Source organism: Macaca nemestrina, chromosome 10 (assembly GCF_043159975.1).
Source record: "Macaca nemestrina isolate mMacNem1 chromosome 10, mMacNem.hap1, whole genome shotgun sequence".
In the NCBI taxonomy this organism is placed as follows: Eukaryota; Metazoa; Chordata; class Mammalia; order Primates; family Cercopithecidae; genus Macaca; species Macaca nemestrina.
In genome coordinates this window covers 126,136,650-126,160,921 of record NC_092134.1, presented here as the reverse complement: position 1 = coordinate 126,160,921, position 24,272 = coordinate 126,136,650, and the positions used below count along the sequence as shown (strand labels likewise).

At 38.3% G+C, this 24,272-nt stretch overlaps 1 long non-coding RNA gene across 1 annotated transcript; it reads right to left on the bottom strand.

The window, feature by feature from the left end:
* Window positions 1-21,385: 21,385 nt before the first annotated feature.
* LOC105481610 (uncharacterized) lies at window positions 21,386-23,769 on the bottom strand. The gene is made up of 3 exons (XR_987048.3): window positions 23,584-23,769; window positions 23,009-23,062; window positions 21,386-22,193 (listed from the first exon to the last, which is right to left on the bottom strand). It is a non-coding gene; the product is annotated as an uncharacterized lncRNA (long non-coding RNA).
* Window positions 23,770-24,272: the final 503 nt, after the last annotated feature.

The window sequence follows — 24,272 nt, the reverse complement described above, 5'->3', positions numbered from 1 at the left end:
TCCCAGCACTTTGGGAGGCTGAGGCAGGCAGATCACAAGGTCAGGAGATTGAGACCATCCTGGTCAACATGGCGAAATCCCATCTCTACTAAAAATATAAAAAATTAGCCGGGAGTGATGGAGCACAACTGTAGTCTCAGTTATTCAGGAGGCTGAGGCAGGAGAATTGCTTGAACCCGGGAGGCAGAGGTTGCAGGGAGCCAAGATCGTGCCACTGCACTCCAGCCTGGCAACAGAGCAAGACTCAGTCTCAAAAAAAAAAAAAAAAAAAAAAAAAGAAAAGAAAAAAGAGAGAAGACCCAAAGAAATAAAATCAGAAATAAACAAGGCAACATAACAACTAAGACCACAGAAATGGAAAGAATTAGAGACAATTATGAGCAACTATCTGCCAACAAGTTGTAAAAACTAAAAGAAATGAATAAATTCCTGCACTCATAAAACCTACCAAGATTGAACCATGAAGAAACAGAAAAATAATGAAGGCCTGAACTAAAACCATGAGAATAGAGAAGAGACATCACATTTGAGAAGCAAGCCAAACTGTCATATGATTGATGTGGAGGAGTCAAAGGGGAAAGAGGATTCTGATATGGGTGTCCAGATGGGTGGTAGTGCCATTGGCTACAGGGTAAAACCAAGCAAGGGGACTGCAGTGGGGAGAGAATCCATTCTGTGTTGGAGATCTTGGGATTGAAGTGCCTTTTTAACAGGTGAAGACAACTAAGATGTAGTGTAAAGTGTAGGCCTAGGAGAATAGTCAAGACAGAAGACAGATTTGGTATAGCATGGATCTCTTCATCTTCAGAGTATTCTATTAGAACAAGAAGACAAAATGTAAGGACCATTTAAGAAATCAAGAGGCAGAAAGAAGAAAAGGAGCCTCCACAGAAAACTGAGAAGCAGCAGCTACTAGGGTGATCAGATGAAAACTATGGGTTCAAGCCCCCATGAAAACATGCAGTGTGCTGTCTAGCTCACTAGTCCCATTGCCCTGGCCCATAGGAAAGACTCAAATACATAGGAAAACTGAACCAAGTAAAGCAGGAAAGAGGGAGGAATGGAAAGGACCTTGGGAGGAGTGAACTGGTTAACAGTAAAACTACCAATGTAGCAGGAAAGATAGTGATATCTAAGTATTCAAAATATTTTTTATTTCATTTTATTTATTTATTTTTGTTTTGTTGTTTGTTTGTTTGTTTGAGACAGAGTTTCGCTTTTGTTGCCCAGGCTGGGGTACGATGACACGATCTCAGCTCACCGCAACTTCCACCTCCTGGGTTCAAGCGATTCTCTTGCCTCAGCCTCCCAAGCAGCCGGAATTGCAGGCGTGCGCCACCATGCCTGCCTAATATTTTGTATAAACAGAGAGAGGGTTTCTCCATGTTGGCCAGGCTGGTCTCGAACTCCTGACCTCAGGTGATCTGCCTGCCTCAGCCTCCCAAAGTGCTGGGATTATAGGCATAAGCCACCGTGCCCAGCCTTTTTTATTTATTTTTTGAGACAGGCTCTTCCTCTGTCACCCAGGCTGGAGTGCAGTGGCAGAATGACAGTTCACTGCAAGCTCAAACTCTTGGGCTCAAGAGATCCTCTTGCCTCAGCCTCTCAAAGTGCTGGGATTACAGGTGTCAGCCACCACACCCAGTCCAAAATATACTTTATTAACATGCCAGACACTGTTTTGACCAGGTTACATAGTTTAATTGAGTCAATTCTTATGACAACCCTGTAAAGTAAGGATTATTATTATCCCCCACTTTATAGATGAGAAAATGAGGCACAGAGAGGTGAAGTTGCCTAAGGTGACACAGGAAATCAATGAGAGAGGCAAGATTGAAACCCAACTGTCCTGCTTCAAAGACAACATTTATTTGCACAGATGGAAGAGTGTGCTTTGTGGGGGAGTTTAAGTGTGGGCAATTTCAATGGAGTGGCAGCTTTGTGGCCTGGGAAGGTGAAAGGAAGGTGAGGAAGTGGAGAGAGCAAAGGTAAACTGCTGTTGCAAGGAGCTTAGCTAGGAAGAGAGGATAGACTAGTAGCTGGAAGGGAACACAGGAGTGACAGAAGCTGTTTTGTGTTTTTAATGAGCAAGTCTGGAGCATGTGGGCTCGATAGATTCTGTTTATATTACACTGTAGAATTTGCTCAAGGAAAACGAGGGGGTTGGATAAAAAGACAGATTCCTTCCAGCTCTGAGTCTACTATTCCACAACTTTGAAATTCTTTCTCAGTGAAGCCAGATGGAAGATTTTACTTGATAAAATTGGTTGGAAAAAATAATTTACTACACTTTTAAAGAGGTATTTAAATAGAAACCCAAAGACCTATTTAGTCTAATATCCTTTTAATTCATGAGCTTTTAATGTTTTCTCAAGGTGATCTGTCACATTTCTTGGCCTAAATAGAAATCTAAAGTTTTTATTGTCTTTAGATTTGGCCTAATGACATGTTTCTGCTTTCCTGTCTAAGGTTAGGAAAGAAAGAGTCAAGGTCATCTTGGGTTCATATTCTTTTTCTCCATTGCCTTTTCCTTTCTGTCCTCTGCCCCTCTTTCCACACGAAGAAAAAATAGTTAAGTGCAGGCAGTTATAAAAAAGCCATGTTGGCCGGGCGCGGTGGCTCAAGCCTGTAATCCCAGCACTTTGGGAGGCCGAGACGGGCGGATCACGAGGTCAGGAGTTCGAGACCATCCTGGCTAACACGGTGAAACCCCGTCTCTACTAAAAAAATACAAAAAACTAGCCGGGCGAGGTGGCGGGCGCCTGTAGTCCCGGCTACTCAGGAGGCTGAGGCAGGAGAATGGCGTAAAAACCCGGGAGGCAGAGCTTGCAGTGAGCTGAGATCCGGCCACTGCACTCCAGCCTGGGCGACACAGCGAGACTCCGTCTCAAAAAAAAAAAAAAAAAAAAAAGCCATGTTTCTCTCACAATACATCTTAAACTAATGTAATCACTCGCGTAGGTGTTTTCTGCAATTTTCTGTCTACTAAACATCCCTTGAAACACCTCAGCTTTCTCCTAACCTGGTATCTTTCACTTATGCTAAACTTTTTCTTTTCTCCTTCTCTTCCTATGAGCAAAAGAGAAGGACAGACTAGTAGCTAGATAGACTAATAGCAGTGGATGCATGTCAATCCCAGAAATTACCCCAGAGCCTCATTTTATCTCTACATCACTGCACAAAGCCCTTTGTCAGCACACCTGCTTCAATTATACGTATTCCTATTTTTTTCATACTTTTTGCACTTTTCCATCTCCAGTTGCTCCTTTTCCTACCCATACGTCAGTTTTCAATTATCCCCTAGTAGGGCTATAAGAAGGGGAGAGATGACTGCAAAAAATATAGTACTCATTTTTTCCAGCTTTCAGATGTGTTTTGGCACCTACCAAAACTGGTATATACCCAGTTTTGGAAATTCACTATACTTCAGACAAAGTAACATTACACTTAAAAGACATGTCTCAAAAGGAATTAGAGAGCTATTCACTTAGCAAATCTTTGCTCCTTGCTCATTTCTATTCTGGGCACTCCTCCATACAATGGATGAATAGCATTATCTCTCAGATAAATGCAAATAATTTTCATAGAAAGATCTTTATATTTTTCTCTAAAGTATGGTATCTTTCTAGCTCACAATTCCCTAGAGCCAGGTGATAATTAAAGTGTTTCAGGTTCAAAGGCGTTCTCTCTGAAATTCCTGATGAGCTAGCTTCAGACAAGAATAAGGGTAAACAGAAATGGTGATGATATCATAAGAGGATCAGGTTATAATGTTAATAAGTTGGAAATGAGATGTGCCTGATATCAATAATTGACTTAATTCACATTTTCCCTGACACATGTAAATCCAAATCCCAGCATTCATAATAGTAGTTACCGTATTTTGGCAGGCATACGTACCAAGCTGAGATGAACAGAGCACAAATAGTCTCTTGTCGGTACTGTAGCCTATACCAGAGTGGCACCTCATTATAAAGAGATCGAAAACATTTTGTGACAGCAGGAAATCCTTCTCTAGAAATAATAGCAGAAATCTCAATATCTCTAATTCGAAATAATGATTTGCACCCTTTATCTTTACAGGATGGGCTTTTGAAACTATAAAATATTTTAGAATACTCAGTATCTGGGACAATCTAAGTACTTCTTTATATAATTGAGCAATGTTTTCAAATATTGACCACCCTGATGATTCCAAACCATGTAATTAGCTTAATCAAGTATACTTTCCTCCATCTTACTCTTGGTAAAACATATTTTTACATCATTTAATACAATTAAAAAGCCATTCCTTTTTCTATTTCTCCTTATTTTTTTTTTCTTAGTTAATCAAGAATGCTGAAAATCTCATTTTTAAATCAGGAAAATTTTCCATTGGAAAATCTTCAATTTTTAGGCTATGGAACATTTTAGCTTAAAATAATTAATTGGCAAATGACCGATGCAAATGCTTTTTATTAAAAATTTACTTCTAGTTTTACAAGGGCTAAAAAAACCCTAGAATATGTGCTTTATACCATCTAATAGTTAAAATTCTTCTGTATGTGAGAATGTGAAAGTCTTCTGTAAAAGGAAACATTTTCCCTAAATGAGTTTTTGAATGAATCAATTTCCTCTATTCCCGGTCACAACAGTTTTTGAGTTTTTGACAAGTCTTGTCTCCTAGAGTTTCTGATACTCTTTCCAAATGTTTAGTGGGAAGAAGCTTCTCTTTGCTTTTTCTGGTAGAAAAAGCCAGAACTCTCAGGCTGCAGTTCTCTCTCCTGACCTCCTGTCCTTCCTCACTCCTAGCTCCCAGAAGGCCTGCCGAAGGTTACCAATTGGCTTTAATCCAACTCTAACTTTTCACCTGAGGGCTTGGAGAGGCAACCTAGACTTTTTAAACTTTTTTCTTTTGTTTCATAAAACACAAGATTAAAAGATTATTATAAAACATTGCCATTTGAACACCTAAATGGCCTTGGCCATGCTTATATTGGCAGAATCCATGAGAGCACTGTGGTCCCAAGGCCCTTTAAGAGGTGGGGTGTTATTTCTGAAATGGATTTGAACCATATGCAATACATATAAGAAAGTTGCATTTTCCCGCCACAGTGGAAAACATCTGTTTTGCTAGTGGATTTGACTCTATTGCCAGAATAACTTTCCAGATGTTTTGAAACTCTAAACAACTGCTTCCTTTCTGATCTGCTCTGGCTCAAAAATTGATTTGCTAAGAAAACACATAGGTCTGTGACATAAATGAAAACAATAATATTTATCTTAACTAATCCATATTACCAAAACATTTTAGACATGGCCTTGGACTAATGGTATAATATAGATTCTTCTTCTTTCTAAAATATGCATACAGACATGTATACACATAGGCTCTTGGAAGGGAATATAGTGCAAACAGGAAAACATTCCCAATCTTCTTAGTGTAAATAACTACTGGTGGTAGACCATTTATGCTCCTGTCATTTTCTCAGCTTTTTCATTGACTTAACTTAAAAGACACCCTGGTAGGATATGAGCATGCCCAGCACATATTTAAACCTCTTCCCTTTCATGACTCCTGTATAGCATGCAAAGTATTTTACATTATCTCACTTTTAGCCTTCTGTAGTGTCTACTTCAGCCATTTCTTCCTAGTTAACCTCTAGCCACTGTTTTGTTGTCATTGTTTTTTGTTCATTTAATGTTTACATAATTTTAAAAGATGATTTTTATGTTTTTTATAATCAACTGCCAAACAATACAATATTTCTTTTTTCTGCCTCACTATACCTCACGATTTCACTTTGTGATCTTTATCCTAACCCTGTTTGGATTTAAAACCTCTACATTTTCATTCAATTTATGTTTTTAACTCCTTGACTTTTTCAAATACTCAGCTTTTCCCTTTCATTCTTCACAAAGTCTTCCAGCAGATCATATTCCCATTTCCACTATGATCCAGAAATGCAAATGTTTGAAAGTCAAATTCTAAGTAGAACAGAACAAAACTATTGTGTATTAAAGTTCAATATGTACTTTCCTTTATAAATATTTCCCAACCTTTTGTATGTGTCTTCATTTTACATTATACCTAAGTTTCTAAACACCAAGAATCTGCTTTGAATATTTCTTTAGATTCTAAATTTGGTCAGTCATTTCTAATAAGCACACTTTTTTTTCATTCATACTGTAGAATGCAGCCCACATCTTGTTCACCTTTGTATTACCAGTGCCTAAAGCAGAGAATCTGGCAGACACTCATTTACCATTTATTAAATAACTCGAACACTTGCTTGGCAGGGATTTGATGTCCCAGGCACTGTGCTAAGCATAGATTATATGCTATGTGATGTGATCTCAAGAATTCTGTGCAGTAGACATTATTATTCCTATTTTACTCTTAAGGAAATAGAAACTCTGGGAAAGAGAGAAATAATTAATACAAATTTACATGGGTAGAAAGTTACAAATTATTTAGTTCCAAAGACAGGCTCTTGGAATAACATGAAAAACAAACATAAATCATACAAACACTTTTCTTTCCCATTTTCCTCTATCATGGCTGGTCCCAGGAAAAACTTTAAAATGGAGCAGATTTTCAGTACATCTTCCCTTTCCCCTTACTACCTAACTTTTAGTGCCCAAACCCTTTGACTTATCCTTCCAACCAACCTCAGAAGCTTCTACAATGGACACTCCCTCCAGCATCCAGGGCCTACCAGCCATGGTCTGTATCCCCACCTATCTTCAGCCATACTAAATTCTGGTTTTTCCTTCATCAAATCTTGGGTCTTATTGCTTCATAATACTTAAGCTTCAGAGATTGAAAAGTTGCTTATTAGGCAATCTTTCTTCCCCAACATTGAAAAGCTAGAAGAGTCTGTAAGAATTATCTGGTCATAATTTTATGGGCAAAAAAAGTCATTGAAATGACTGTAATCAAAAGGAATGAACTTACATTAGGCTGAACAGAAGCTAAGGACAGCACCTTGGCAGGATCCTCATTGTCCACCTCCAATCAGACTTCACTGCACTAGGCTGACCTCTATTTCCTAAGAAGAATCCTAGCTGAAATATACAATGACTTCAAATTTTCTTATGTAACTTCCATGTTGAAGCCAGTATCAGAATTAAATTCAATGGTAGGGTCTAAAAGTGAAAAGAGAAAGACAATTACCAGCAAACTCATTAATTATTATGTAAATCTGTTAAATTTTACACATACAGACAAACACACACACACACAAACAAGGGTACAGTCCTTGGAAATTATGATGTCTGCTTTTTGCACACTTCTGTAATATATGTTTTGTTTTTTTTTTTTTCAGATACAGGGTCTTGCTCTATCACCCAGGCTGGAGTGCAGTGGTCCAATTATAGGTCACTACAGCCTCGAACTCCTAGGCTGAAGAGATTCTCTCACCTCAGCCTCCTGAGTAAGTGGGACTGCAGGTGCACCACCACACCTGGGTAAGTATTTTTATTTCTTAGAGACGAGGTCTCACTAAGTTTCCTAGGCTGGTCTTGAACTTCTGGCCACAGATGATCCTCCTGCCTCAGTCTCCCAAATCACTGGGATTACAGGTATGAGCCACCACACCTGGCTAACAATGCAATTTAAATACATTGACTTATGGCTCAGCATGGTGGCTTACTCCTGTAATCCTAGCACCTTGGGAGGCCGAGGTGGGCGGATCACTTGCAGTCAGGAGTTCGAAACTAACCTGGCCAACACGTTGAAACCCTGTCTCTACTAAAAATATAAAAATTAGCCAGGAGTGGTGGTGGGCACCTGTAATCCCTGCTACTCAAGAGGCTGAGGCAGGAGAATCGCTGAACCCAGGAGGTGGAGGCTGCAGTGAGCTGTCACACCACTGCACTCCAGCCTGGGTGACAGAGCAAGACTCCATCTCAAAAAAATAAAAAGATAAAATAAATAAATAAATACAATGACTTAATCATTAATTCAGTTAAATAGTTATTGAATACATACTGTATAGAAGGCACAAAAGAGAGATTAGAATTTATAAGGTAATATAAATCATGTTCACAAATGATTGAAATGTAAATGTGTAAGATCATTGTCATAAAAGGACAAAGTATTTTGAGTAATCAGAGTAGGGAAGGATTACGAGCAGCTAGCAGAATCAATGACGATTTTGACATATTAATCTTTATATTTTACCTTGTATTTTACTTACAGAAATAATAACCAAAGTATTTGAACATGTGCTATTTTTTCAGGCATTGTGCAGGCAGTTTATAGCACTATTGAATCAATTAAAATTGCTTCTGGCTGTAAGAATCAAAATACTCTATTACAACTTGGTTAAACAACAGTGAGACATTTAGTTATTTCACTCAAAAAGAAGTCTGGAGGCAGGCAGTTGAAGAATAAGAGAAGTGATTCAACAATGTCATAAAAGACACAGGTTCTTTCCATTATTCCCCTCTGCCAATTTTGTGATTGTGGGATGACTAGGGGACTTTCTCTAGAATCATGTATGACACATCTTCATATATATGTATAATAAAATCATGAAGAAAGGAGGTACTCTCTTCAAGGGCGTCTCTCTGTTACATGGGAGGAAATCTTTTCCAAATGTCCCCAGCTAACTTCCCCAGGTCTTTTTGGCTAGACATGGTTCACATACCCATGCCTAGAGCTGTAGATAATGAAGGAGAAGAGGACTGCCATAACGTAGTAACCATCACACACAATGCCTCTTCACTGTCTCCCAAGACTCCAGTGGAAATAAGCAATATGTTTGCATTGATAATGGAACTTCTAAATTATTGCTTTACATACAGTTATTAAGATATTTTCTATTTGTCAGCCATGGTCAAAATTTAGTCCCACAAAAGTATATTAATCTTATTTTAGTGGCCAAGAAACAATAAGCATTCTACAGATAGAAATAGTGATTGATTAAGGTAAAGTTTTTTGTTTTTTCGTTGTTTAGTTTAGTTTTGTTTTGATTTTGTTTTTTTTTTTTTGGTTTTGAGACAGGGTTTCACTCTGTTGCCCAGGCTGGAGTGCAGTGTCTCCATCAAAGCTCACTATAGCCTCGACCTCCCAGGCTCAGGTGATCCTTCCACCTCAGCCTCCCCAGTAGGTGGGACTATAGGCATGTGCCACCATGCCCAGCTAATTTTTTGTTGAGATGGGGTATTGCCATGTTGCCCCGACTAGTCTTGAACTTCTGAGCTCAAGTAATACATCAGCCTTGTCCTCGCAAAGTGCTAGGATTACAGATGTGAGCCACTGTGCCCAGCCAAGGTGAAGCCTTGTTTGATGTCTTTGTCATTTGGCCCAATCTGTGATTCTAAAATTTTGCTGAGTCAGTTGGTTTCAGCTAGGAACTAGTGAATGAAAACTAACCCATGTGAAATTATTACTGAAATGTCATAGAAAAGTTCATGGCTAGTGGAATTAAATTAATATGGCTAGCATATTTGAAAATATTGTACCTGTCAGAGTAACTCTCTGTTTGAATTTACTGTGTTAATTTCTTATACTTCTCATATTTTGCTGGAATACAACTTTCCACTTCACTCAGAACAAACATTAAAGTAGTATGTTTATATACTATGTGTAGTGTGAGAAAATTGTTTTAACCATTTAAGAAAATAGAAAATCCTTGTTTTTATATCATGTGACTATTGAAATTGCAATATGAATGTTTTATTTAAGGGCTTCTTTATTTATACTGCAAAAATCTGTCTTTCTGTTTCTTTCTCTTTCTTTTCTTTTTTCTTTCTTTCTTTTTTCTTTCTTTTTTTTTCTTTCTTTCTCTCTCTCTCTCTTTCTTTCTCTTTCTTTCTTTCTCTCTCTTTCTTTCTCTCATTCTTTTCCTTTTTTTTTTTTTTGAGACAGAGTCTCGCTCGGTCACCCAGGCTGGAGTTTAGTGGCACAATCTTGGCTCACTGCAACCTCCGCCTCTCGAGTTCAAGCAATTATCTGCTTCAGCCTCCCGAGTAACTGGGATTACAGGTGCCCACCACCATGCCCGGCTAATTTTTGTATTCTCTCTTTTTTCTCTCTTTCTTTGAGACAGGGTTTCTCTCTGCCACCCAGGCTGGAGCACCCTGCTGCAACCAGGGTGAACCAGGGCTTGCTGCAGCTTTAACCTCCCAGACTCAAGCAGTCCTCTTGCCTTAGCCTCCCCAGTAGCTGGGGCTATAGGTGCATGCCACAACATTCAACTAAATTCTTAAATTTTTTATAGCGATGGGGTTATGGTGCCAGGGCTTGTCTGAAATTCCTGGGCTCAAGCAATTCTCCTGCCTTCACTAGGTGTGGTAGCTCATGGTTACAGGCACAAGCTACTATGCCTGGCTTTATTGCAATATTTCTGAAATTATACTTCAGTCATCTATTATTCTACAACAAACCACCCAAAGCTTACTAACTTAAAACCACAGTTTTCTAGATACTGGTGAGGTTGTGGAGAAAAAGGAATGCTTATACACTATTGGTGGGAGTGTAAATTAGTTCAACCATTGTGGAAAACAGTGTGGTGATCCCTCGAAGACCTAAAGAGAGAAATACCATTCAACCCAGCAATCCCATTGCTGGGTATATACCCAAAGGAATATAAATCATTTTATTATAAACATATATTCATGCATATGTTCATTACAACACTATTCACAATAGCAAAGGCTTAACCTAAATGTTCATCAATGATAGACTACATGCAGAAAATGTGGTACATATGCACCATGGAATACTATGCAGCCATAATAAAGAACGAGATCATGTCCTTTGCAGGGACATGGGTGGAACTGGAGGCCATTATCCTCAGTGAACTAATGTAGGAACAGAAAACCAAATATCACTTGTTCTTACTCATAAGCGGGAGCTAAATATGAGAACACATAGGCACATACAGGAAACCACACATGCTAGGACCTGTAGGAGGGTGGATGGAGGGAGGACAGAGAGGATCAGGAAAAAGTGACTAATATCTACTAGGCTTACCACCTGGGTGATGAAATAATGTGTATGACAAACCCCCATGACACAAGCTCACCTAGGTAAAAAACCTGCATGTGTACCCCTCAACTTAAAATAACATTTTAAACAAAATAGTTATCATTTATTTTGCTCATAAATTTAGAATTTTGGAATGGCTGTGTTGGGATGGTAAGTTTCTGTTTTCCCATGGCATCGGTTGAGGCAGTTTTCTGGGACAGAATCCACTTGCAAGTTAGTTCACTTACATAGCTAGTGTCTGCTTTAACAAAGATACCACAGAATAGGTGGCCTAAACAACAAGCATTTCTTTCTCTACAATTCTGGAGACTGGAAGTCTGAGATCAGGGTGCTAGCTCAATTGGGTTCTTGGTAAAGGCCCTCTTCCTGGACAGATGGCTGTCCTCTTCTTTTATCTTTACAAGTTGGAGTGAGAAAGAGAGAGAGAGAGAGAGAGAGAGAGACAGAGAGACAGAGATACTGATGGGTACCTTGGCTCCTTCCCACATGAGTTTCTCCATGTGGACCTCCCCAGGAGATTGCTTGAACTTCCTCACAACATGGCAGTTGGGTTCCAGAAAAAAATATTCCAATGGGAAGTTGAAACTATCAGTATTTTAGGAATTGGGCCCAGAGCTTCAGCTTAGCATCAATCCTGCTATATGCTAATGGTCAAGCAGTCACACAGACTCTGCCTGGATTTAAAGCAAATGGACATAAATTCCTTCTTTTGATAAGAGGATGAAAACTAAATGTAACCATCTTTAATCTCTATAGACTGGAAAGAGGATTCTTTTTTATGTTCAAGGTTCATTCCCATGGAAAATTTTTCTTCTTTATTATATAATACTGTCAAACTGTGAAAATGACCTGCTTTGTAAATAAAACCAATATAAAAATATCACAGAGTTTAAAAAGTTTATTTATTTTTATATCACAATAAAAATATGGCAGAGTTTTATTGTGGTTTACTTAACCACAATAAAAATATAGCAGAGTTGTAAGGTCCAAAGTTATACTTGAATCAGGATTACTCAAACTTGAGTCAGGATTCAAGTTTCATGTATAACTAATGCTTTTCTACTCAGAAAACTGGTCAGAACAAATGTGTCACCAGGATACAATATTGGTGTTGTATTTATTATGGTAATAAAAACAAAGTAAGAAATGTTCCTTGCTATATTTTTAAATTTTGATTAAATATTTTTATTGGGTAGACCATTTTTTATTTTAAAAGGCAGTATTTTAATTCTCTTTCTGTTGAATATTCTTAAATTGCATTTTGATAATGTAGTAAAAAGTAAACAAGAATAGAAAAATTTTCTGTGTAGCGTTAAATGGAACACAGCAGATCACTTCTGATGATAAATGAAAAATTTTATTATGTAGTGAGAGAATAGTACTAACTCAATATAAGGCATAGTGAGGTCGTTTTCAATTAATTTTTTGTTTTTATGAGGATGATGTTCTCAGATTTAATAAAATTGAAAGAGTTCATGACACAGTAAATGACAAATCTTATGGCATTTTCTTCTATTTGTTGAAGAGGGGAATTCCATTTTATTTCTTTGATTTGTGAGAAAACTCTATGTTCTCTAGTTTCACAGGCATCATTAATATTGTTTGTCAGTTATTGTCCAACAACAATGTGCAAGATTAGGCTTCAACAGGCAAAACAATAAAATGAAAGAATAAGAAAAAAATGAGTAGGGATTGCTAGTGTCTTTCCTTCCAAGGATAAGTTATTCAGAGTTTCTGGTGCTATTAGGAGACTACTTCCTCACTGAATGTTTTGATGGTGCTATGCCTCTGGGGTTTTTCACCTGAGCTTTATTTTGTCTATTCAATGGCTTCACAGTCTCCGATGGTCTCTGTCCTCCTTCTCCCTGGAGAGTGTTGGTGTTCTGCAGAGTGTTCCTCCTGGTCTTCTATTATAATTCTACATTTCCTGATCATAGTTCTCAAGACTTTTTTCTCTAATCCAAACTTCTTTACTGAGTTCCACACATATAAGCCACATTACTGTCTGTATATCCTACAGGAATCTCCAACTCATCAGCCCCAGATTAAAATCATCATCCTTCTTCCAAAATCATTAATTAAGAGTTGCTACTCTTCACCCATATTTACTAGGTCACTAAGTCCTATCAATTCCTTCTCAAAATATGTTCATGCTTGCCCCATCCTTTTTATCCTCACGACCACTAACATATTTCAGGCTTTTTGCATTTATTCCCTAGGTTGTTACAAAGGTCTCCTTACAGGTCAAACCACATCTAGTTTCACTCTAAGCCATCTCTCAAACTGCTTCCAGACTGACTGTCCCCAAAATACAAATAAGATAATGTGACAACCATATGTAAAACATCGTCCTTCATTGTTTACAGAGCAGGGTCCAATCTCTGTCATCAGATAGAATAAACTCTCCATGATATGTCTTCCTCTATTATCATCTCCCTCCAATTTCCTTAAAGATCCATCATATTGTTTCCTGCTGCTATACCTTCATGCATGCATACACACATAAACACATATCACATATATACATATAATGTATACATATATAAGTGCACGCACATCACATACATACATACATGTAATATGTATGTATATATACATAAATGCACGCACATTCTTTCTAAATGGAATGACTTCCCTCTCTTTATTGGTATATAGAGTGTATCTGCCAAGATCTAATGTAAACATGACCTTCTCTTTGAAGCTTTCTGTTACCCTTCCACCTCTACAGCCAGCTACACAATTACCACTCCCTACACTGTGCTGCTAAGTGTGCCTAAATCAAACATGACTCTTATTATTGCACTGACAAGATTGTATTTCTATTATCTTTTGCATGTCTGTCTTCTGTAGAAAATTACAATTCTTTTTTTTTTTTGAAACAGGGTCTTACTCTGTCACCCAGGCTAGAGTGTAGTAGCATGATCTCGGCTCACTGCAACCTCCGCCTCCCGGGTTCAAGTGATTCTCCTGCCTCAGCTTCCCGAGTAGCTGGGACTACAGGTGCACACCACCACACCCAACTAATTTTTGTATTTTTAGTAGAGACAGGGTTTCACCATGTTGACCAGGCTGGTCTCGAACTTCTGACCTCAAAGTGATCGAACCCCCTCGGCCTCCAAAAGTGCTGGGATTACAGACATAAGCCACCCCACCTGGCTGAAAATTACAATTCTTTAAAGATAGGAAACATGACTTACTTACTAGCAGCATCTAGTGGCATTACCTTCTACAAAACCTTTAAATTAAGCTGTGTAGAATGAATGAAATAAAAATATGAAGATAAGCTACATTAATTATAACATGCTTATTAATTTCTGAAATTACGTTGCAAGAGTAAGAACCACATTATACTCTGACAGAGAAAAGGCTTCAAGTTCAAACATCCAGAAGAAGTAACATTTGAAATCCAGTCACAATTTAAAAAAACAGTCTCTCAGGTTTTAATACTTAATATCAGATGCTTTCCTAGGTAACAATTAAAGCCAGAAATTTTCAGAAAACATGCATTAGAAAAAAAGTAAAATAATTGGTATTAGAATAATTGTAGAGGCAGAAAAGACTAAAAATCATTTGTTATGATATGAAAGCTTTGATATTAGTAAAATAATAATGCAGAACAATGCGAAACACATAAAATAACCCAGAAAAGGAAGAACCAAAATTATATATAATAATAGTAATAATAATCACTACTATTTATTGCTTATGACATGACAGGCACTGTGTTGCAGCTCTACAATCTTACCTTTCTATCCTCACAGTAATGTTGAATGTAGATATTATTATTATTATTTTTTTTTTTTTTTGAGGCCAAGTCTGGCTCTGTGGCCCAGGCTGGAGTGCAATGGCTCGATCTCGGCTCACTGCCAGCTCCGCCTCCCGGGTTTACGCCATTCTCCTGCCTCAGCCTCCCAAGTAGCTGGGACCACAGGTGCCCGCCACCTCGCCCGCCTAAGTTTTTGTATTTTTTAGTAGAGATGGGGTTTCATCGTGTTAGCCAGGATGGTCTCGATCTCCTGACCTCGTGATCCGCCCATCTCGGCCTCCCAAAGTGCTGGGATTACAGGTGTGAGCCACCGCGTCCGGCCGATATTATTATTTATCTCATTTTGTAGATGATGAACCTGTGTCTAAGAAGGGTTGATCAACTTAATTTACCAAGGTCACATAGTCTAGTAAGTGACAGAATCACATCTTAAATTCTGACTTGGGAGCCCAAGCTCTTATCTATTACATACAAAGAGACAATTTCTTACCCATGTTTGACCATGCTTCTCCAGTCTCTTACGAGGAGAAATTAGGAATCATATCAGAACCAAGCTTTATAGTAATTTTGGTAGTTGGATGAGATGAAATTTTGTGATCTTGCTCTTGGGATCATAAGAGCAACAGGTGGGAATGGTCTTTTCCCTGAAGGGAACATGCTTCCCCTGTCGATCACCTATCCACTAACTAAATCTCAGGCTCACAATGAGGATTGGACAGCTGACACTAGATGGACATAGGAGGGAAGAGATGCTTCCTTTCTCTTGGGCCAGAAAGTGGTTGATTTTTGTCTCCCAGTAAAGGACACACCTGAATGGCTTTGTGGGAATTGAGGAGCTGCCCTGACACACAGATCTAGTCAAGGTGTCTGCCTGATCAGAAATGGGGGACAAGAACAGGGATTGGTGTGAAAGTTGTAGTTAATTCTCAGGGTTGTATCCCCTCTCCATAGTTACCAATACAGTCTGATCTCACCTCTTCTATGACGAGTTAAAAAAAAAAAATGGGAACAAGCCTGCGGCCTTGCTTTCAACAAAGCAAAAGAGTACAGAGCAGTACAGCTTCTCCTGGACCAGTGTGGAGGTAACAAAAGCAGTGAACAAGGGCAGGTAACTGTGCCCAGCAAGGCTGATGTTTCATGAGGGTCAGAGGCAACAGAGCAGCCCAACAGATACAAAGTACAGAAGGATGGATTCAACAGATTAATAAATGGCTCAGCATACATTGATCATTGAAAGTAAATGTGATCTTATTTTTAGTTGCAGACCATTGAGGCTTAGACCTCTGAATCACATTCATCGTACTGACGCCCTGCTTTAAGATCTTCTGTGCCTCCCTACTATCTTCAAAAGGAAGTTCAAGGTCCTGATCATCCCACAAACAAGGCAATTCATGAACAGCCCATTGCTAATGTCCTCTCTCACCAGCCTTCTGACCCCACACAGAGGCCCTCAAATTCAAATGTACTAAATTATGAGCGTTTCTCCAAATGTGGGCTTTTGTCCTCTTTTGCCTTTGAACACACGATGCTTTCTCTGTGTCTAATTCTTTTCCCCAAACTGGTTCTGCCCCTAAAACTCATTCTTTGCAGCTCAACTCAAAAGTTCCTTTTTAAAAGAGCCTTTGTGACTAGAATGCAACTTATGTGACCTCTTCAGTTTCCTATTAAAATCCTAAGAAAACATATACTTTATTATTTATTTATTATTTATTTATTTATTTATTGAGATGGAGTTTTGCTCTTCCTGCCCAAGCTAGAGTGCAATGGCGTGATCTTGGCTCACTGCAACCTCTGCCTCCCAGGTTCAGGCAATTCCCCTGTCTCAGCCTCCCTGGTAGCTGGGATTACAGGTGCTTGCCACCACGCCCAGCTAACTTTTTGTATTTTTAGTAGAGACAGGGTTTCACTATGTTGGCCAGGCTGGTCTCGAACTCCTGACCTCAGGTGATCCACCCACCTCAGCCTCCCAAAGTGCTGGGATTACAGGTGTGAGCCACCGCATCTGGCTAGAAAATGTATACTTTAGAATTGATCACTCCATATTGTTATGCTATGTTTACATACCTGCTTCCTTTTTGCATAATGTGCTCCTAGCGTGCCTGGCCCATGGTAGGATGCAATAATATTTGCTGAGTGAATGAATGACTGGTAATTCTCTTGATCATGCATAGTAGCTGCTGTGGTCCTCAGAGATTTGCAAGTGCTGTTTCTTTTGTGAGAAGTCATGTATCCTGGAGGCTGATTCTTCCTTTAATTTGCAAATTAACTTAACCAAAATTGAAATTAGTGAGGAGGGCATAAAGGACTTAAACATTCTGACAATATTTTATCTTCCTTCTTTAGCTGCAGTCATTGATGTTATTACTGATTCTTTCATGTATTATATTAACTAAATTGATCATTCTTACAGCATGTTCAAATGTTTAAAATACAGATATCTTGCTTGTGGCTCCCTAGATGGTTGCTAGAGGAGGTGGATCTTTCTTTTCACTTGCTCACTGATTTTCTCACAATGGACACTTTCCTAGTGCCCCTTTATCACACATGCACACAAAAAGGTACACACAAAAAGATCCCCTTAAACCAGGTACAGTATTTGAAATAAATGAGAGTATTTTAGGAAACAAAAGTTGGATTAATTCTCCCCATTCATACCAACTGTGACTTCAACACAGCTCTTTGTAAATAAGTCTTTCACAATCATGTGATGTCCTGGCACGGTCATCCTATTCATGGAGTAAAAGAATGTATTGATCTGATTCTTGACCTAATAATCAAATTTCATCAAACTTTTATACAAATTTGATTTATAGCAGTCAAGAATAGAGATTCGTGCTTGCTTTTTAAACAATATGTTTTTACAGAACAGACTGTTTTCACTAGAAGTTCTGTTTCAGATTTTATGATCTCTCTCTATATATGCGTATTTTTTGAGACGGGATCTCCCTCTGTCACCCAGGCTGGAGTGCAGAGGCACAGTCACTGCTCACTGCAGCCTCAACCTCCCAGGCTCAAGTGATTCTCCTGCCTCAGGCGTCTGGGTAACTGGGACGAGAGGCATATGCCATCATCTCCAGCTAATTTTTTTATTTTGCAGAGCTAGAGTCTCCCTATGTTGCCCAGGCTGACTCAAACTTCCGGACTCAAGCAATCCTCCCCCTTGGCCTCCCAAAGTAATGGGATTCGAGGCATGAACCACCACAACTGGCTTGATCTTTCTATTTTTAATTACTGGGGGAGAGCACCCACTAGCCTCTTTGTCTCACTGCGTTCCAATTCTACTATTCTGCTAGTATTTCATTGCATAAAAAAGGTTATGAATAATGACTCATTAATGAGGTTGACAACCTTACACACTCCTTCCTCACAATTGTGGAATGGAAGCTTTGTGTTTTTATGTAGTTACATTAACAATCTACTAACTACTTTACCACTGATTTTGTATTCTTCTCACTTCATGGTCTGTGCAATTTTCGCCAAATATGTGTCCAAAAATGTATTTAAAATATTATTCTTTTTTCAACACTCACCCAAGTCAATGTTAACAGGCTCTAGATGCTATTAGCCTCCATACCAAGATTTCATTTGCAACAGTTGTTTAAATTATTTTTTGATTATAAAGTATTTCATACATTTAAAAAGGGATAGAGACAATTAGCACAGGGAATGCTAGACACCGTTAGTCATCAGAGAAAAGCAAATCAAAACCACAATGAGGTACCATTTCACGCTCAATAGGATGGCTGTAATTAGAAAAGACGGACAATAACAAGTGTTGGTCAGGCTGTGAAGAACTTAGACCCCTCACACATTGCTCGTGAGAATGTAAAACAACGCATCTGCTTTGGAAAACAGTTTGGCAGGTCCTCTAGGTTGCACATAGAATTACCATATGACCTACCTATTGCATTCCTAAGTAATATAAACATATGTTCACATAATAACTTGTATACAAATGCTCATAGCAGCATTATTCCTAACAGTCAAAAGTAGAACAATCCAAAGGTTCATCAACTGATGAATGGATAAACAAAATGTAATATACCCCAAAATGGAATATTATTTTGCCATAAAAAAGAATGAAGTGCTGATACATGCCACAACAGAAATGAAACACTGAAAACACCATGCTAAGTGAACAAAAGCCAATCACAAAAGACTACATATGTATGATTCCATTTATATGAAGTGTCCAGAATAGGTCAATCTATAGTGATCAAAAGTAGATTGCTGGTTTCCTAGGGTTGTGAACGGTTGGGAGAAACTGGGAAGTGAATGCTGGTGGATACATGATTTCTTTTTGGGATGATGAAAATGTTGTAAGATTGATCATAGTGATAGTTGCACAACTCTGTGAGTATCCTGAAAACCTTTGAATTTTACAATACAAATTGAGTAATATATATGGAATATGTTATATTTCCGTAGAACTGTTAGGAAATAAATAAAATGAATAATTTTTAAAACCCTAAATAATTACATAGGCAATATGTAGTAGACACTCACTAAAATATCTCCAACATTTAAAACTATGTTTGCCAGGCCGGGCGCAGTGGCTCACGCCTGTAATCCCAACACTTTGGGAGGCCAAGGTAGGAGGATCTCTTGAAGTCAGGAGTTCGAGACCAGCCTGGCCAATATGGCAAAACCCCATCTGTACTAAAGATACAAAAATCAGTCAAGTGTGTTGGTACGTGCCTGTAATCCCAGCTATTCGGGAGCCTGAGGCAGGAGGATAACTTGAACCCTGGAGGTGGAGGTTACAGTGAGCTGAGATCATACCACTTCACTCCAGCCTGCAGGACAGAGTGAGACTCTGTCTAAAAATATATGTTTATATAATATATATACTTTAATATATATGTTTGCCAATTTTGCACCAGATTTTTTTAAGAAACAAAAAGTTACAAAATAAGTTGAAATCCCCTATCTTCACTTTGCCCATTTTGCCTAGAAAGAGCAACTATCATAAAGTTGGTGCACATCATTTCCATCTATATTTTTGTCCTTTTCATGTGTGTTATTATTTTTCAGATGGAGTCTTGCTGTATAAACCAGGTTGGTCTTGAACTCCTGGGCTCCAGGAATCCTCCCACTTCAGCCTCCTGAGGAGCTAAGACTACAGGCATGCATCACTGCACCCAGTCCATATTTTTGTCCTTTTACTAATTATATGTATGTCTATAAATAAAACATGAGTCTATTTGGAATGTTTTTTACATTTTACATAAATGGCATAATGAAAAAATAGACTTCACAGCTTGCTTTTTACACATTGTGTGGTGTTTTAAAAGTTTAAATCTGTCCATATAAACATATGTAGATCTAGTTTATATACTTAAATTCTGTATAGTATTCCATTGTGCTAAAATAACACAATTAATATCTATTGTTCTAGTGGTGAAAATATAAGTTGTTTCCAAATTTTCATCACTACAAAAAATACTGGAAAAAAACATTTCTTGAATATGTTTCTGTGGGCATGTCTACATATATTTATCTAGGGGTATATACCTGAAATTGGAAGTTTCTAGGTTATAGGTTATGATCAGTTTAAATAAAGTACAGTATAAGCTTATTTTCAAATCTTATACCAAATTGCATCCTTGCTGGCAGTGGTTGAAATATTGAAATATTATTACCTCCAACCCCTGATCATCATTTAAAATTATCATTTCAAATTTTTTGTCAATTTGATGGTAATGAAATAATATCTCATTGCATTTTAATTTTATTTTCTTGAATTATGGTGAGATCAAACTTTTTTTTCATGTATTTGTTGCTATTTAGGTGTTGCTTCTGTGAATGTTTTTCTTTTCCTTTGCAAGGACTGTTTATATAGTCTGGATAATAATCCTCTGTTAGTTATACATATTTCAAAAATCTTTCCCAATTTTGGCTTGTATTTAAAAATTTTAAATAGCATTGTTGTCAGATGCAAATTTTAAATTTTTGTATCATTAAATTTAACCATCTCTGTCCTAATGGCCAGGAATTTTAGTGATATGAGCATATTCTGCTATATTTTTTCTAAACATTGTAAGGTTTTGGTTGTCATATATGGATGTTAATCCACCTGAAATTTATTTTTTGTATTGTATAAAATAGATAAATACTTTTACCTTTTTCCTCAAATCGCTACTTGTCCCACAGCCCTTGCCCTACTGATTTATAAGTGTTGTATATCAAGTTTCCTGTACAGATTTTTGTGTTTCTGAATTATTTATTCTTTCCCCTTAGTCTATTTGTCTTGCCTTATGTTAATAAAGTGCTGTTTTAATTGCCGTACCATATAAGTCTTGCTATCTTGTTTTTTCTTGTACCCTATCAGCATTGACCAATCACAGAATCAGAATAAACTTTAGAAGCAGTATACTTAGGGAAATAAATTTCTCAAAATGATAGAAAGTTGGCACTGGCTCTGGAATGCTATTTGGAATAATTTGCAGTGGTACCTGTTAGTGATATGTGCAACTATCTGAAAATGTTTTTAATCACAGCCAACTGCTGTTATTTTAGTTTATAAAGATAACTGTCTTTCAACTTTGAATACTGCATCTATTAAATAGAAGAGTTTTCATCTGAAGTTGTATAGAATACCATTAAAACACTGGCACTATAAGAAACACATAGAACCTTTTTTAAGCTTCTTATACATAATATAACACTATGTGTCCATGAGAAAATCATTTTAAAGGCAAGATAACTAAATTCTGGAATAGTAAGGCATGTTAATCATAATATGAAATCTGTCATGCATAGCAGACATTTATATATATTCTGTCTTTAAGTTTTACTGCCAAAAAGTGTTGAATATAAGGAAACATACTGATAGAAAAAAATAAGAACATGAAAAAGGTCTTACTACAGTAGGAGTTAGCACTAACTAGCAACATTTCTAACCCTCAGCTTTCATAATGCCTGTTGGGATATTTCATCTGAATAGAACACCACAAATTAAAGCACGACATTTCTCAGATGATTTGCCCCCCTATCAGTTTCCCCTCTTCAGCTTCTTTATTTCTGTCATGTGTACCCTTGTCTTTACAGTTTCTCAATTATAAAAGCTTGGTGTTATCTTTTATTTATTTTACCTCCGTATGGTAAAATAATGGTAGGCAGAATGGTCTATGGTCTATGGTAGGCAGAATAATGGCTTCCTCCCTTTCCCCCAAAGATGTCCATGTCCTAATTTCTGAAACCTATGAATATGCTACATTATATCCAAGGGGGGTATTATGGTTGCTAATAAACTGACCTTAAGGTTAAAAATGTATCCTAGATTGTACAGGAGGGTCCAACGTAATCACCAGCATCCTTTAAGTATGAAGATGGAGATGGAAGAGTCAAGGTCAGAGTGATGCAGCCTCAGAAAGACTCAAAAGGAAATTTCTGGCTTTGAAGATGATAGAGATTCAGGAGCCAAGGAATGCAGGCAACCTCCAGAACCTGGAAAAGGCAAGAAAACAGATCTCCTACATTACCCGGCAGGAAGGCAGCCCTATTGAAATCTTGATTTTAGCCCAGTGGAACCAATTTCAGGCCTCTGACCTTTCAGGATGGTAAGATAATAAACTTGTGCTGCTCTAACCCATCTAGTCTATGGTCATTTGGTAGAGCAGCAATAGGAAACGAATACACAATTCAATTACCAATCATATCTTCATTGATTCTTTTTTTTTTTTTTTTTGAGACAGGGTCTTGCTCTGTCACCCAGGCTAGAGCCATCTTGGCTCACCGCAGCCTTGACCTCCTGGATTCAAGCAATCCTCCCACCTCAGTCTCCCAAGTAGCTGGGACTACAGGCACAGGCCACCACACCTGGCTAAATTTTTTGGATTTTTTGTAGAGACAGGGTTTCTCCATGTTGCCCGGGCTGGTCTTGAACTCCTGAGCTCAAGCCAACTACACACTTCAGCCTCCCAAAGTGCTGGGATTACAGGCGTGAGCCAACATGCCTGGCTGATTGATTCTTATGTTCTACTTCCTCTCAAATGGCTTTCTAATCGGGATAAAATGTCAGGCCCCACTTCTGGCCTTCCTTTGTTAGCTTCTGGATGTTGCCATAGATTCTTAACAATGATATAGGGCAGTGGTTTCCAACCTTTTTGGCACCAGGAATGGGTTTCATTGAAGACAATTTTTTTACAGGCCCCGGGGGGTGGGGGATACTTTGGAATGATTTAAGTGCATTACATTTATTGTGTGCTTTATTTATATTATTATCACATTGTAATACATAATGACATAATTATACAACTCACCATAAGGCACAATCAGTTGGAGTCCTGGACTTGTTTTCCTGCAACTAGAGAGTCCTATATGGGGGTGATGGGAGACAGTGATAGATCATCAGGCATTTGATTCTCATAAGGAGTGTGGAACCTAGATCCTAGATCCCTCCCATGTAGAATTCACAATAGAATTTGCACTCCTATGGGAATCTAATGCTAGGGCTGATCTGACAGGAGGTGGAGCTCAGGTGGTAATGGGAGGTATGGGGAGCAGCTGTAAAAACAAATGAAGCTTCACTCACTCACTCACTGCTCACCTCCTGCTGTGTGGCCCAGTTCCTACCAGACCAGAGACCGGTCCCAATCTGTGGCCTGGGGTTTGGGGACCCCTCATATAGGGGATCTAGTCCTAAACTGTGTGTCAGGTCTAGCCTATTTCTGCTGTTAATTAGCTTGTGACCTTAGGCAACCTCTCTGCTAAATTTCCTTGCTCTCCACCCCTAATACACACAAACACACACACACACACACACACACACACACACACACACACACACACACACCAGACACCAGAAATTGAGTGAGTTGACTAAGATGATTATTACATTTCTTTCTAGTTCTGCTTAGTATCATTTTGTAGTCTGTCTCTTGCTTCCTCGCATCTTCTATACATCAATCCAGAATTCTTCTTAAAACCTGTTTGGTATAAATTAAATTCTTATGTAGAAGCATGCATTGACTTTTCACTGCTTAGAGATTAAATAAGTCCCTATTAGAGACCTCTAACCACCTGCCCACTCCCCATCTCTCTGCAACAGTTTTTCTTTTCCAGGGTTCACTACTCACTGCAGCAAAACAGGTCTCATTCATCCCTGAGACATGATCTGTTCAGGCTCTTCCTGCTTCCTGAAATACCCATCGCGTCTATATCTAGTTATCAGAGTCCTGCTCTTTCTGTAAAAGACCCAGCAACTACCACTCCCCTGGGACTGTTCCTCCCCCACAATTGCTGCCTACACTGTGTTTCTCAAACCAAATTATCATGAGAACTTACAAATGATCTAAGTTTTCCAACTCAACACTGAAGATTGAAGATGGTAGAGAGATGACAGAAGAGGGATTAAAAAAAAGAGAAACTAGTTCAAAAGAGTAAGGCTTTGCCTTTCAAGTCTCCGGAAGGAGTGGGGGAACAAATGTGTTTGGAATTGATCTAATATGACTTGCGTTATTATTTCTTTATCAGTATGTCTTGTCTCCCAAGGTATAAGCCCTTAATGATGGAGTCATTTCTAAT